Raw genomic sequence first — 11,714 nt, 5'->3', positions numbered from 1 at the left:
CCAGACAGTATGACTTGAATGTTTTCTCACAGTGTTCCGTAGAGAGTGCTGTGAGCTTATTTCTATACACAGAACAATTTCTGGGATGGCAAATCCCTCAGGCCTTCACCAGATGCATTGAGCCAGGCAGACATGCTCCCACATGTACATGAGGGTTACTCTGTTTCCCGAGAACCAGGACCACTGAGGATTTGGGCCACCTCTGCTCCAAACTGGACAGCCAGGGCAACACAAGATCCTACCACTTTTAATGAAGTTTTTATTGACTTGAATGCTGCTAAAATATTGAGGATATAAGAACTAAAAGGCTTTTGAATGTGACAGCCATGATTGTGAGTTGACAAAGAATGCTGAAGTATCCCAATAACAGGAAAGTGAGAATTTTGGATCCTGGGTAACAAGAAAAAGTGACACTTTTATGATATATTTCATTTCATTCTTTTATTATTTTCACAAACAGTATCATGTGAAAAACATTTACAGTTCATAATATATCTGTTTTATTTTGTATAAAGAAATTTTTCTAAATATCTTCTAGTTTTAGTTTGTTAATATTGCTGGAATGTAATATACCAAAAATGGAATGCCTTTTATAGAGGGGATTTATTAAGTTATATGTTTTCAATTTCAAGGCCATAAAAATGTCCAAACTAAGGTAGCCATAAAAAGATACCAAGACTCAAGAAAGGCCAGTGACATCAGGAATACCTCTGTCAGGCTTGAAGATACCTGGTCGGCATCTGTTGGTCCCCTGGCTTCTGGTTTCAAGCAGCTTCCCTGGGCACATTTTCTTTTTGCATTTCCAAATATCTCTGTCTATGTCAGTTGTGAGATTTTTCCTAAGATGGTTCCCTCTTAAAGGTCTCCAGTGCCCACCTTAAATGGGTAAAGACATCTCCATGGAAAGCACTTACTCAAAAGATTCACTACAATTGGGTAGGTCACATCTCCATGGAAACAATTTAATCAGAAAGATCCCATCCAAACATTAGATCACCCCCAACAAAATTGGATTAGGAAAATAACATGGCTTCCCCAGAGTATATAACAGTTTCATACCAGCACACTACCCAATTACAATTTGCCTGTTTTAGCTAACGGATGACTTTATATAACTCCATGAAAAATGGGCATTCATATTTTCATAGGATAAGAGGAGCTGTGGCTTATATGAAGAAGGATGCAACCAAATCAAGTTTTGAGGAAGTAGAATACAGTGTTTAATTAGAAGAAACAAGGCTAGTGTTCTTGAATTGTGGACAGATATGGCAAGTGAATAGAACAAGGGCTATGTAGAGAAGTTGAAAAGATGCTCCATGAAGGTGAAATATAAGCATAATTTTAGAAAGAGTGGAAACATCTAACATAAAGGAATATTTTCAAGACATAATTAATAAGATAATGTTTCAAAAGAAGGAGGCAGATCAAGAATAATAGCTAAAAGTTCACAGGGAATGTTGAGCTTTAGCAGAGGAATTTCCATTGCAGAGACAAAAGCAAAGAAAGAGAGTAAGTGGAAATAACCGGTTGTAAGGATCCAGGGCCTGGCCCTGCCCCTTCTCCATTTGGAGAGCAAGTCACATAGTCACCTACATGACTGGGACAGACATAAAAGACTTACATTCTTTTACAAAGAAAGTAAAACCTCCTTCCCCTAATGTTTCAATTACATGTTTACTAAATGCTGCTGCAATGCAATATACCAGAAATGAACAGCTTTTATAAAAGAATTTAGTATGTTACAAGTTTACAGTTCTAAGGCCATAAAAGTGTCCAAACTAAGGTATCCAGAGAAAGATACCTTGACTCAAGAAAAGCCAATGTCTGTCACACGACAAGGCACGTGGCTGGTGTCTGCTGGTCTTTGATCCCCTTTCCATACTTTCTAGCTCCTGATTCCAATGGCTACCTCTCTAAGTGTCTGTGGACCTTCACTTACTCTAGGTTCTGGATTACTTAGGATCTCATGGGAAGGCACATGGTGATGTCTGTTGGGCTCTGCATCTGCAAAAAATCAATTTCTAGACATCTGCTTTCTGTGTCAGCCCTCCAAGCATCTCCAAATGTGTGCATCTATGTCAGATTGTGTTCTTGTCCAGCTTCTGTAGGCTCTCTCTGCTCCTGGCATTTTCTGAGGTTTCTGCATTCCCAAACATCTGTGTCTGCACGTGCATCTGAGATTTTCCCAAAATGCTTCCGCTTTTGAAGGACTCCAGTAAGTTAATCATGACCCAACTTGAATGGCCACATTCACATTTGGGGGTCACTTTCCATGGAAACAATCTAATCAAAGGTTTCCACCTAAACAGTAGGTCTGGCCCAAGATTGAATCAGGATTAAAGTAAGGCTTTTCTGAACATAATAGTTTCAAGCCAACACACCTAATAACCAAATCTCATGAGAGTCTGCTCCACTGTAACCAAATCTCATGAGACTGTTGATCTTTACAGGCTCTTTCTGGGCACCTCTCTCTCTCTCTCTCTCTCTCTCTCTCTCTTTTCCTCTTGGTTTTGGGTGGAGTGCAGAGTTTCATCACCCAATTGGCCGCCATTTGAGAAGATCTTCCTCCTGTTCATATACCTCTAGTTAGACTCATAGCCAATCTTTTGTCTAGCATGTCCTTTGGTCTTGGGGTTGTGCTAGGCTGGAATATTTGGCAAACCAGCCAGGAAACCAAAGAGCTGCCTTCTGTAGGGAACATGAGCCTGGGGAAGGGGACTCTGCAGGGGTAACCCCGGGAGGCCTGCTTCCTTAGTCACCCATTTGCTTAACTGCTACAGTTGGTTGACCATAGTGTGTGGTGCAGCCAGCTATGGCAGAGTTTCTCAGGGAAAACAGAGACATCTGCAAGTCTGTAACAGACTGTTTCAGAAAGACAGAGAAATCAGCAGATCTGGAAGATGCATTGAATGGCAGGCCATGACTTGTAGATAAGAGCTTAGAAATATTAGCATGCTGGTGTGCTAGAATAAGAAGACATATCCTGTCTTTCCCTGGCTGGGATCCTGCAGATTCTTTATCTGATAATGAAAAGGGGGAAAAAGAAGAAATTTTGGAGGCAAAGAGTGGAGTGATGGCACTTTTGTATGCCAGATTTCTTTATTATAAGGAATTAACACTAATTTCTTTGGTATTTTCTTAAACAGGGCTAGTCAGCCCATCCCCCACACACACCTGGGAAGGATAACAGAGGTTATTCATTGCATTCCTTTGAGGCTATTCACAAGCTGTGGGCTTATAGCAAATAATTTGGATAAATGGAAAAATGTAACTCTATTTCATTATATTGATGATGTCATGTTAATGTCATGTTAACCAGTAGCTATTTTCTAGACTAATAAGTCTCAGGCTCATTGCTCTTTCATCTTAAGAGCTGCAGATGGACAAATGACTGTGGTTAACTGCAATGCTTTGGCTACCTTGTTAAATTCTTGGTTTGGAAAGGCAAAATGTATTACTTATTTTGTAATAATTGATAAGGTGCAATGTTTTCCTATGCCACATATGCCAAAACAACTAATAGGTTTTTTGGGATTGTAAAGGTATTGGAAACTATTCATTCCTCATTTAGTCAAAATATTAAAACTTGTGTATGTTTCAATTAAGAAAAGTTATCCCTGGGAATGGGATGCCTCCCAGAAGGTTGCTTTTGAAAAAAAATACAGATGGACCATCACATTGACTGAGACATTTTTAGGGGTGGAGACAGATATTCTTTGTGAATTAGACATAGCCAGTACCAATATTGGCTTTGGGTGGAGTTTGTGGTAAAGGCAACAGGCAAAATGAGTTAAAAGAGCTGAACTTTGGTATAGTCCCTTAGGAAAACAACTGTGTGCTGCCTATAATGCCTTACAGCAAGTTGAAGGACTAACTTAGAAATACCCTGTGAAATTAGAACAGCCATCCCTAAACAGAGGTGGATATGGGACACTGTCACTAAGCCCCACTCTGGCAGTGAACAACTGAGCACATTAATGAAATGGAAAGCTTACCTTCAACATTTTCAACAATAGCCCCTTAAGTGTAGAAATGCATGATATCTTGAGATTGGTTTCCTATGTGGAAGAACAACGTTTGCCCTTCCCTGCTGATCCTCCCCAGGTGGCTGTCTCTGTGCCCACCATTGATGAGTCTGCCTGGAATACTTACTGATGGATCAGCACATGGCCAGTCTGTCACCTGGATAACTGTATCACACAACATAGTATGGACACTATGTATGGACACTAGTATGGTGGGAAACTGGGAGTATCCAAAGCAGCCAATGAGCTGAATTAAGGGCTGTATGGATGGTCATTGTTCATGAACCAGGAGATGTGTTAACTATCTGTGCAGGCCATCAGGCAGTGTACTGGGACCTGGCAGTGTGGATGGCCATGTGGAAACAAGAGCAAAGGAGAGTGTTTGGCCACCCCTTATGGGGAAAAGAGATATGGAAAGACATCTGGACTACCTGTCATGAATGAAAAGTAAATATGTTTCATTTCTCTTCCCATAACACTGATTCTTTGCTGGCAATATTGAAGCAGATGCTTTAGCAAAAATTCATAGTCTAAAGCCCAACATTGCACAAGACTGTTGAACGGTTGCAAAGAAAAACAGGTCACCATGAGTATCAGACTCTGTGGAGACTGGCACAGCAATTCTAGTTGTCCATCACCAGACATCAACTGAAAGAAGTCATGGACACCTACCCCTCCTATTCACTGTGATGCCCAAGTATTCTCCCTCAACAACTCAGTCACACCGGCTGTGAGCAGGTTCTGGTCACCAGTTGGCAGGTATATTATATTGGGCCCCTGCTTTAGCTGAGGGTGCAAAATATGCCTTTACAGCCATAGATATAAGAACTGGACTGTTGCTGGCCTTCCCAATAGGGAAAGCTAACCAAAGAACTATGATACATAGCTTAGAAAAGCCAGGTTCATTCTTTGGGGCCCTCACACACGTGAACAGTGATAGGAGGATCCCTTTTACTGGACAACTAATCCAAGTCTGGGTACTGAACATGATATCTTATTTGTCTTACAACCCCATAGTAGCAGGGGTTGTAACCCCTCACCAGCTTTTATTCATGGTTTGAGCAGCTGCTCCCACTCCTGTTGAACTACTAATGACAGACCCATGCAAGCCACAGCAAGGTAATGTAAATAACTTGCTCTTGCCTGCACCGCAAGCATTAGAAATTAGGGAGAATATTGGCTGTGGTCCTGACCAATGCACTTGTGCTGGTTGGGAATCCTAGGTCCCTGGGCTATTAGGGTCACCCAAATGTAAGTATTAGACCACAATTTATACCCAAAATGCCAAAAGTTGTATATGTAATCAACCGGCCCCCCCATCCCCACCCCATACCACAAGGCACAGTATTTATGACTCTATGGATACTTATTATGTGCAGGTTAACTGTGGATTTGACTCAAAATGCTTGCTGCAATGCAGAGGAAAAGGTGTGTTATCTGTCTCCTACTGGAAATTTAGCTTGTATTCTTTTTGCCCTTAGTGTCATAGCAAATACCTTTCTGCAATAGGCTTCTGCAGGAACCTATATCCACAACAGATTTCAATGATGAGTATGCACTGAAGTGTCACTGTCAGCTACCACCAGCCTGCCTTGGACTATGACTCCTGTGACTTGGACTGCATAGAATATCCTACTGCCCTGGCAGAATTCAGCACATCAGAAAAATCTAGAAGAGAATCTCATTTAGGTCTGAAATCAGAGGCTTCATCAATTATCAGTAGAATGAATGGTTTAATCCCCTTTCTTTACCATAGCAGCCTCACTTTGTGGAGTTGTTATCTCTATATGGGGAACTCTAAATGCCCTATTGTCTCTTATTCTATTAATGAATACAATATCTGTCCTTACACTGCAGCAGAGAATGTTTGTTATCTTGGTCAAAGTAGTTTTGGTCAAAGTAGTCTGTCATGTTGGGGGTGGATTGTAAGGACCCATGGCCAGGCTCTGTCTCCTCCTCCTTTTTGAGAGTAAGTCACACAGCCACCTACATGACCCAGACAGATGTTAAAGGTCAAAGAATGTAACCCACCCCCTCCCCTAATAACCGAATCTCAGGAGACTGTTGAACTTTAAAAGCTGCTCCTGGGCTTATAAAGCCTCTCTCTCCACCCAAAGAGAAGCTTTGGGTGGAGTGCAAACTTTCATCTCCCAACCTGCCGCCATTAAGGAACATCTTCCTTCTGTACAGAAGCCCCTAATTAAACTCTCGGTAATCTTCCATCCAGCATGTTCTTTGGTGTCAGGGTCATGCAAAGCTGGAACAGCTGTCACCAACAGGGAGCAGAAGGTGGGAGGGGCATTCCATCCCATACTAATTTGTGGGATCTTAGATGTCAAGTTTTTTAAAAGGTCTGAACTCTTGTGTTTTAAAAATATGGCATCTCGGCGGCAATAATTTGTGGCTTTCTTCAACCCCCCCTACTGAATAAAAAGTAAACAAAAAATTTAAAAAACACAGCATTTTAAATTAAGTGCTTGGATTGTGTCACCTCATTTGTGGGAAAAATGGTCAAGAGCATCTATATCAGGGAAAACATTTGCCTTAGTTATTTAAGGTTTTGAGATATTTACAAAGGTAGAGGAACAAATCAATTCTTTTGAATCTTTGTAGGACTATATTCATTATAGGCTCACAACTGCAAACTGTCTCTTACTTTAAAAGCAAATAGGGTTTCTTGTTCAGGACCTATAAAGCAATTCTAAAGATCTGAATAAGCCCTGAGGCTTCTCAAAGGCTTTATGAGGAAAATTAATTGAAGATTCAAAGTCCTTGGAATTTAGTGCTATTGGCACTTAATAGCTCAGACAAATTCTTTCTCATATGCTAATAAATGACAGTGGCAGTCAAACCCTTCTCTTACTCCTCTCCAGCTATTGTCCTTGCACCATCAGAGGTATATCCACATTTGTATAATTCCACACACCATAGGGACTACACTTTCACTATTTAATCCATAGGAATTTTCAAGGCTTATAAATATAATTTAAGCATTTTGCTGTTTGTATTATCACATAATACTCAATGTTAATCAGCAATTGTTCTTCTATGATTCAATTAGATCATTTCAAGTTGACATTAGTTTCAGGAGAATTAGCCCAGACATCAAAAAGAGGACTAGTGGGGGTGAACAGAAGACAGAGACACAACCACCTTCAGAAAGACCCAAACAATGTCCTGTCCTGGCTTTTTTTTTTTTCCTCATCATCTGTTGCCTTCTTGGTCCAGGTTATTGGATCCTGATTTGAACAAACCAATTTTGAAAATCACTGAGACACTAAGGGAAATTTTCATATGGAGGACATTGGTACTTAATTATTCATTTCGTCTGGTATGGTAATAGTAAATAACCATCTTACAAATAAATCATCATCATAAGGAAATATATATGAAGGATTATTGGTGATATCACGTCTTCTCACAAACTCATTTGCTATCAAAATTTTTTGGATCTTTTTTAGTGAACTCAAGCTCCTACCTATATTTTGCTTTACATTGAGCCTTCCATAGCCATGAAAAGAAGGTCCACTTCAATCAAACAAAATTTTGCCCCATAATTTGAAACAGTCCTCATGTTCATGATCTAAAGAATGCAAAAAGCCGTACATGAAATCCCTCACCACACCCTGAACAAACATGGCCTTCAGTATCCTGTCTATACATTAATCTAAATCTGTGCATTTGTATATGCTGGGATGCATATCGACATGACAAAGACAATGCAGGCAGTGTGACAGTGGCTCAGTGGCAGAGTTCTTGCTTGCCCTGCCATGCTTGAGACCCAGGCTTGATTCCCACTGCCTGTCCATGCAAAAAAAAAAAAAAAGACTGATAATCGGAAAGAGCACAAGTTCAGGCACAGTTGTAGCTGGTGTGCTATAATTCAGTTTAATGGCAAGAGGTTATGCCATTGGAAGGGATGGGGGTGCAAAGGGCTGTTTGGCATCATGCAGCTGGAGAAATCTGAAAGAAGGATCCCAAGACCAAATGCCCGGAAAGTCACTGGCTGAACAGAAGCGGAAGAAGCAACACAGATATCTGGCCTCTTTAAGCTCAGTTGAAGGCTGCAAAGCATTGCCTGTTGGCAAAGTGTCCCAAAGTCCAAGATATGCAGGAGGTGAACAGTATTTTTACAACATCGTTAAGTAGTTTGTCAGAATTATATTCAACAAGTTAAAATTCACAGAGCTATTTAGAAACTACTTTACCCATTTCTGAGAATGTGGCCTACATTTCCAGTTTCTTCCTCAAAACTTTCAAGCTGAGTATGTTTTGCATGGTCTCACTCATCTTGATAAGAGCCATTTAAGAATCAGGCTGATTCCTGCCTAATCAGTAGGGATGTTGAGAAATCACTCCTGCGGTTTCTGCTGACACTTATTTACAGGATTTGCTGATGGTAGATAAGGAGAAGAGAGCTTGTGAAGGCCCATGGGTGGGAGTGAGAAGATAGGATAACAAGACAGATACACTATCTAGTTAATTTCAGTAAAGCTCCAAACTTTCACTTTAAGTGAAAGATTGAACTGGAGGATTCACAAGATAGGAGACCTGAAGGCTCATGTAATTTCAAAACAGATAAGCCTCTGAGTGGTGCACAAAAGAGGATCTTCCACTGAATCACATAGGAACTTAAATAGATTCCTTGCTGTAGAAGACAGACTAAGAAAACAGTCCGATTTTATAAAGCAAGTGTACAGGTGTGCTTTCCACTCTTTCTGGGAGCTTGATAATCACATCACGACTTCCATTAACAAGCAGTTGCTTCTCAACTGCCTTAAATTCCAGAGGACACATAACCTGTTTCTTCATCTGTTTAAATTTTTCTTAATAAATTAACCATTTTCTTTTAATTTTGATCTATCAGGCAAAGGTTTCCTTTGCCTCATTTTTTCTTTTTCTTTTCAGTTCTTTTTGAGTTGGAGAAATTATTGGACATGTACATTAGTAAAGAGAAAAGTAGAATGAAAGGCCAGAACTCTATTTCCAGAGCTTCAATAATTCTTAACCTTCTGCAAACTCTTTTATCTGTCAGCTACCCTTGTTTTGATCCAAGCCATCGCATATCACCAACAATCCTTCATATGTTTTTCTTAATGATGATGAGAATTTATTTTTAGATAATTGTTTACCATTACCATACCTAAGTAAATGAATAATTATCAGTTTAATTTAACACCCAGTTCATAAGGAAATTTTCCCCAGTGTCTCAATGATTTTTAAAGTTGGTTGTTTAAATCAAGTTCTACACAAATTTTTCACATTGTCTCACTGAATTTGTTAGTTATGCCAAAATCTCTCTCTCTCTCTTTTTCTGTTCTATAACAAGTTGCTGTGTGTGTGTGTGTGTGTGTGTGTGTGTGTACAGTTTAATTAAGAAACCAGGTCAATCCTAATTAAGAATATCACACAATCTGGATTTGTATGATTTCTTTGTCATGTTTTTAAATTGTCCCTTTTACCATGTTTTCCCTAATCATTTTCAGAGTAATGAGTTTATCAATAACAACTTCCAATTGGGACTAAGAAGAATTTTTTGTACTATCACCAAGAGCATGAACTCATGGAGTGATAGATATAAGATACAGGCAGAGACATAAATATAAACATAGACATAGATAGAATATCTAATTCACCACACACACACACATACACACACACAATGGCTATATGCCAGTAATATCTTTCATTCTCCACTGCAGATGGCATATTCTTGCTCCAGAAAATGAGAGAACTGCATTCTTGTAATCCTACTGGACCTTGCCATGCACACCACAAGGCATGTTTATCACCACTCATTCCTCTAGGAGCACTGTGTCTGCCAGATCCTGTGGTGCCAGAATCAGGCTACTTATTGCACCACCTGGACCTGCTGCTAAGTCCCTTTCCATATGTACCATCACTGCCATCATGTCATTAATGTCACCTGGTTTATGGATGGGAGCAGTAGTCCTTTATGTGGAATATGCTGTCTTCATACACTAAGGAATCCTAGCAGGGACTGTGCTTTCTTCTTTGTGGTTGGAAGTACAAGATTTGAATAATTTGTTCATAAAAATGGAGGGGTTATCCCAGCTTGTCCCTGATGGTGGAGCAGCTCAATATTAACTGATGCTAAAGGCTCCTGGATGTTCTTTTTTATCTGCCACCCTTCAATGTGTCTGAAACTTCTTGCCCAACCAGTTCTTTGAGTATGTACCAATACCATGTTCTGTAGGATGCTCACCTAGCCCAGACTCTGTGGACAATATAATGACAGAGGTTAGTAATGTTCATAGATCCCTAGGCCAAGACTTGGCATGACTGCTCCTGTTCATTTCACGTGAATGCCAAGTCAGGATCTCAATGTGTTTGGATGACCAGTGGCTTCATGCCATTGTCAAGGCTTTGGCAATCTAAAAAAAATACCACATATTTTGTTGGTAAAGGAAGAAGGGGATGGTTGGGTCAAAAGATGCTGGTATGGTCAGCAGGTAGTTTGTCAGTGCTCTTGGGCTTTCTTTATTCTGTGCCTTGTCTCTCCCTGGGAGGGGAAAGAGACTTCGAACTCAAGTAGGATCCACTGTGATTGCAGTCCTTACCTTGATATCGCTAGGACTTCTCTCGAACTTGTGTGCTGAGGCCACTCAGATGATGGCTGAACTCAGCATATTGGCCCATGAAAACTTCTCTACTAAGACAAAGGAAAGGATCTGTCAGAAAGCAACACATATTATCCTGGACTTGGCAGCAAAGAAGACAATGGGTGGCAGAAATCCTGCAATCTAAAAAATCAACTGAAAGCTGAGAAAGAACCTGAAGATGGGTGGTGGAGAGAGGTATGATAGTTTGGTTTCCCAGTCCAGAAATGTCAGTAGGAGTCAACAACTGCTTAATAGACAGAAGACCAAGGGCCGGAATTCCCAGATGGAGATTGTTCACAAGAACAAAGAAAGAGGACGTGGTTATAACTCAGCAGCAGCTGCCTGGAGGCCATGCAAAATTAGGGGAAGAGCAACGCACATTTTTCCAATAATAAAAATTGGAACTCAAGTTTATTAATCTCCAACTTACGTTTTAAGACTCAAACTAGTCAAAACTATGTTGGAGCCAAATTTAGTGAGCTGCCTCACAAAGTGCTCTTCCTAAACCACCAAGTCATTGGGTTCTTATTTCCTTCAATCCTCTGATAAGGAAATAATGACATTTCAACTTAAAACCTTACTTAAAGTACAGGTATAAAATAAGAAAGCCCAAATGTTTAAATTTAGGCATCAAATTTAAGACTAGTTTTCAACTTGCATGAAATGCATCAGGGAATTGACCTATCTGTGTACAACTGCTAATGTAAAAAATATGATTGGACTTCATCTCACTTGTTTTATGTGTTGTGGTACTAAAATGTATGGTAGTATCAGTGCAACTTAAAATAACTAAATTATTAATGATTGTACTTGTTATTAACTGCTCTTAATTGAATAACTCAAGTGAAACCATTCAGGTTTAGATTTGGTAAATGAAAAAGGAATCTGTTTTTAATGCTTGTTGTGGGAAACTACGGATACAAAGTATCATTCATGGATTAGTAGATTTTCTTGTTCAAAGCTAGTGAATTAGTTCATAAACATCAAGGTAAGATAAAAAGGAGATTGAGAACTAGTTGAATACTTAAAAGTTAAACGTCTGACAAACATAGGAACAACTAATATG

The 11,714-nt window shown here is 39.8% G+C and overlaps 1 pseudogene; it reads left to right on the top strand.

Moving 5' to 3' along the window:
- The first annotated feature begins 10,826 nt into the window (after positions 1-10,826).
- LOC143668805 (proline-rich nuclear receptor coactivator 2-like) lies at positions 10,827-11,246 on the top strand (annotated as a pseudogene).
- The last annotated feature ends 468 nt before the right edge of the window (positions 11,247-11,714 follow it).

Source organism: Tamandua tetradactyla, chromosome 25 (genome assembly GCF_023851605.1).
Source record: "Tamandua tetradactyla isolate mTamTet1 chromosome 25, mTamTet1.pri, whole genome shotgun sequence".
NCBI classification, from domain to species: Eukaryota; Metazoa; Chordata; class Mammalia; order Pilosa; family Myrmecophagidae; genus Tamandua; species Tamandua tetradactyla.
The sequence above is the reverse complement of the archived record's forward strand: the minus strand, read 5'-3'. Positions and strand labels throughout refer to the sequence as shown.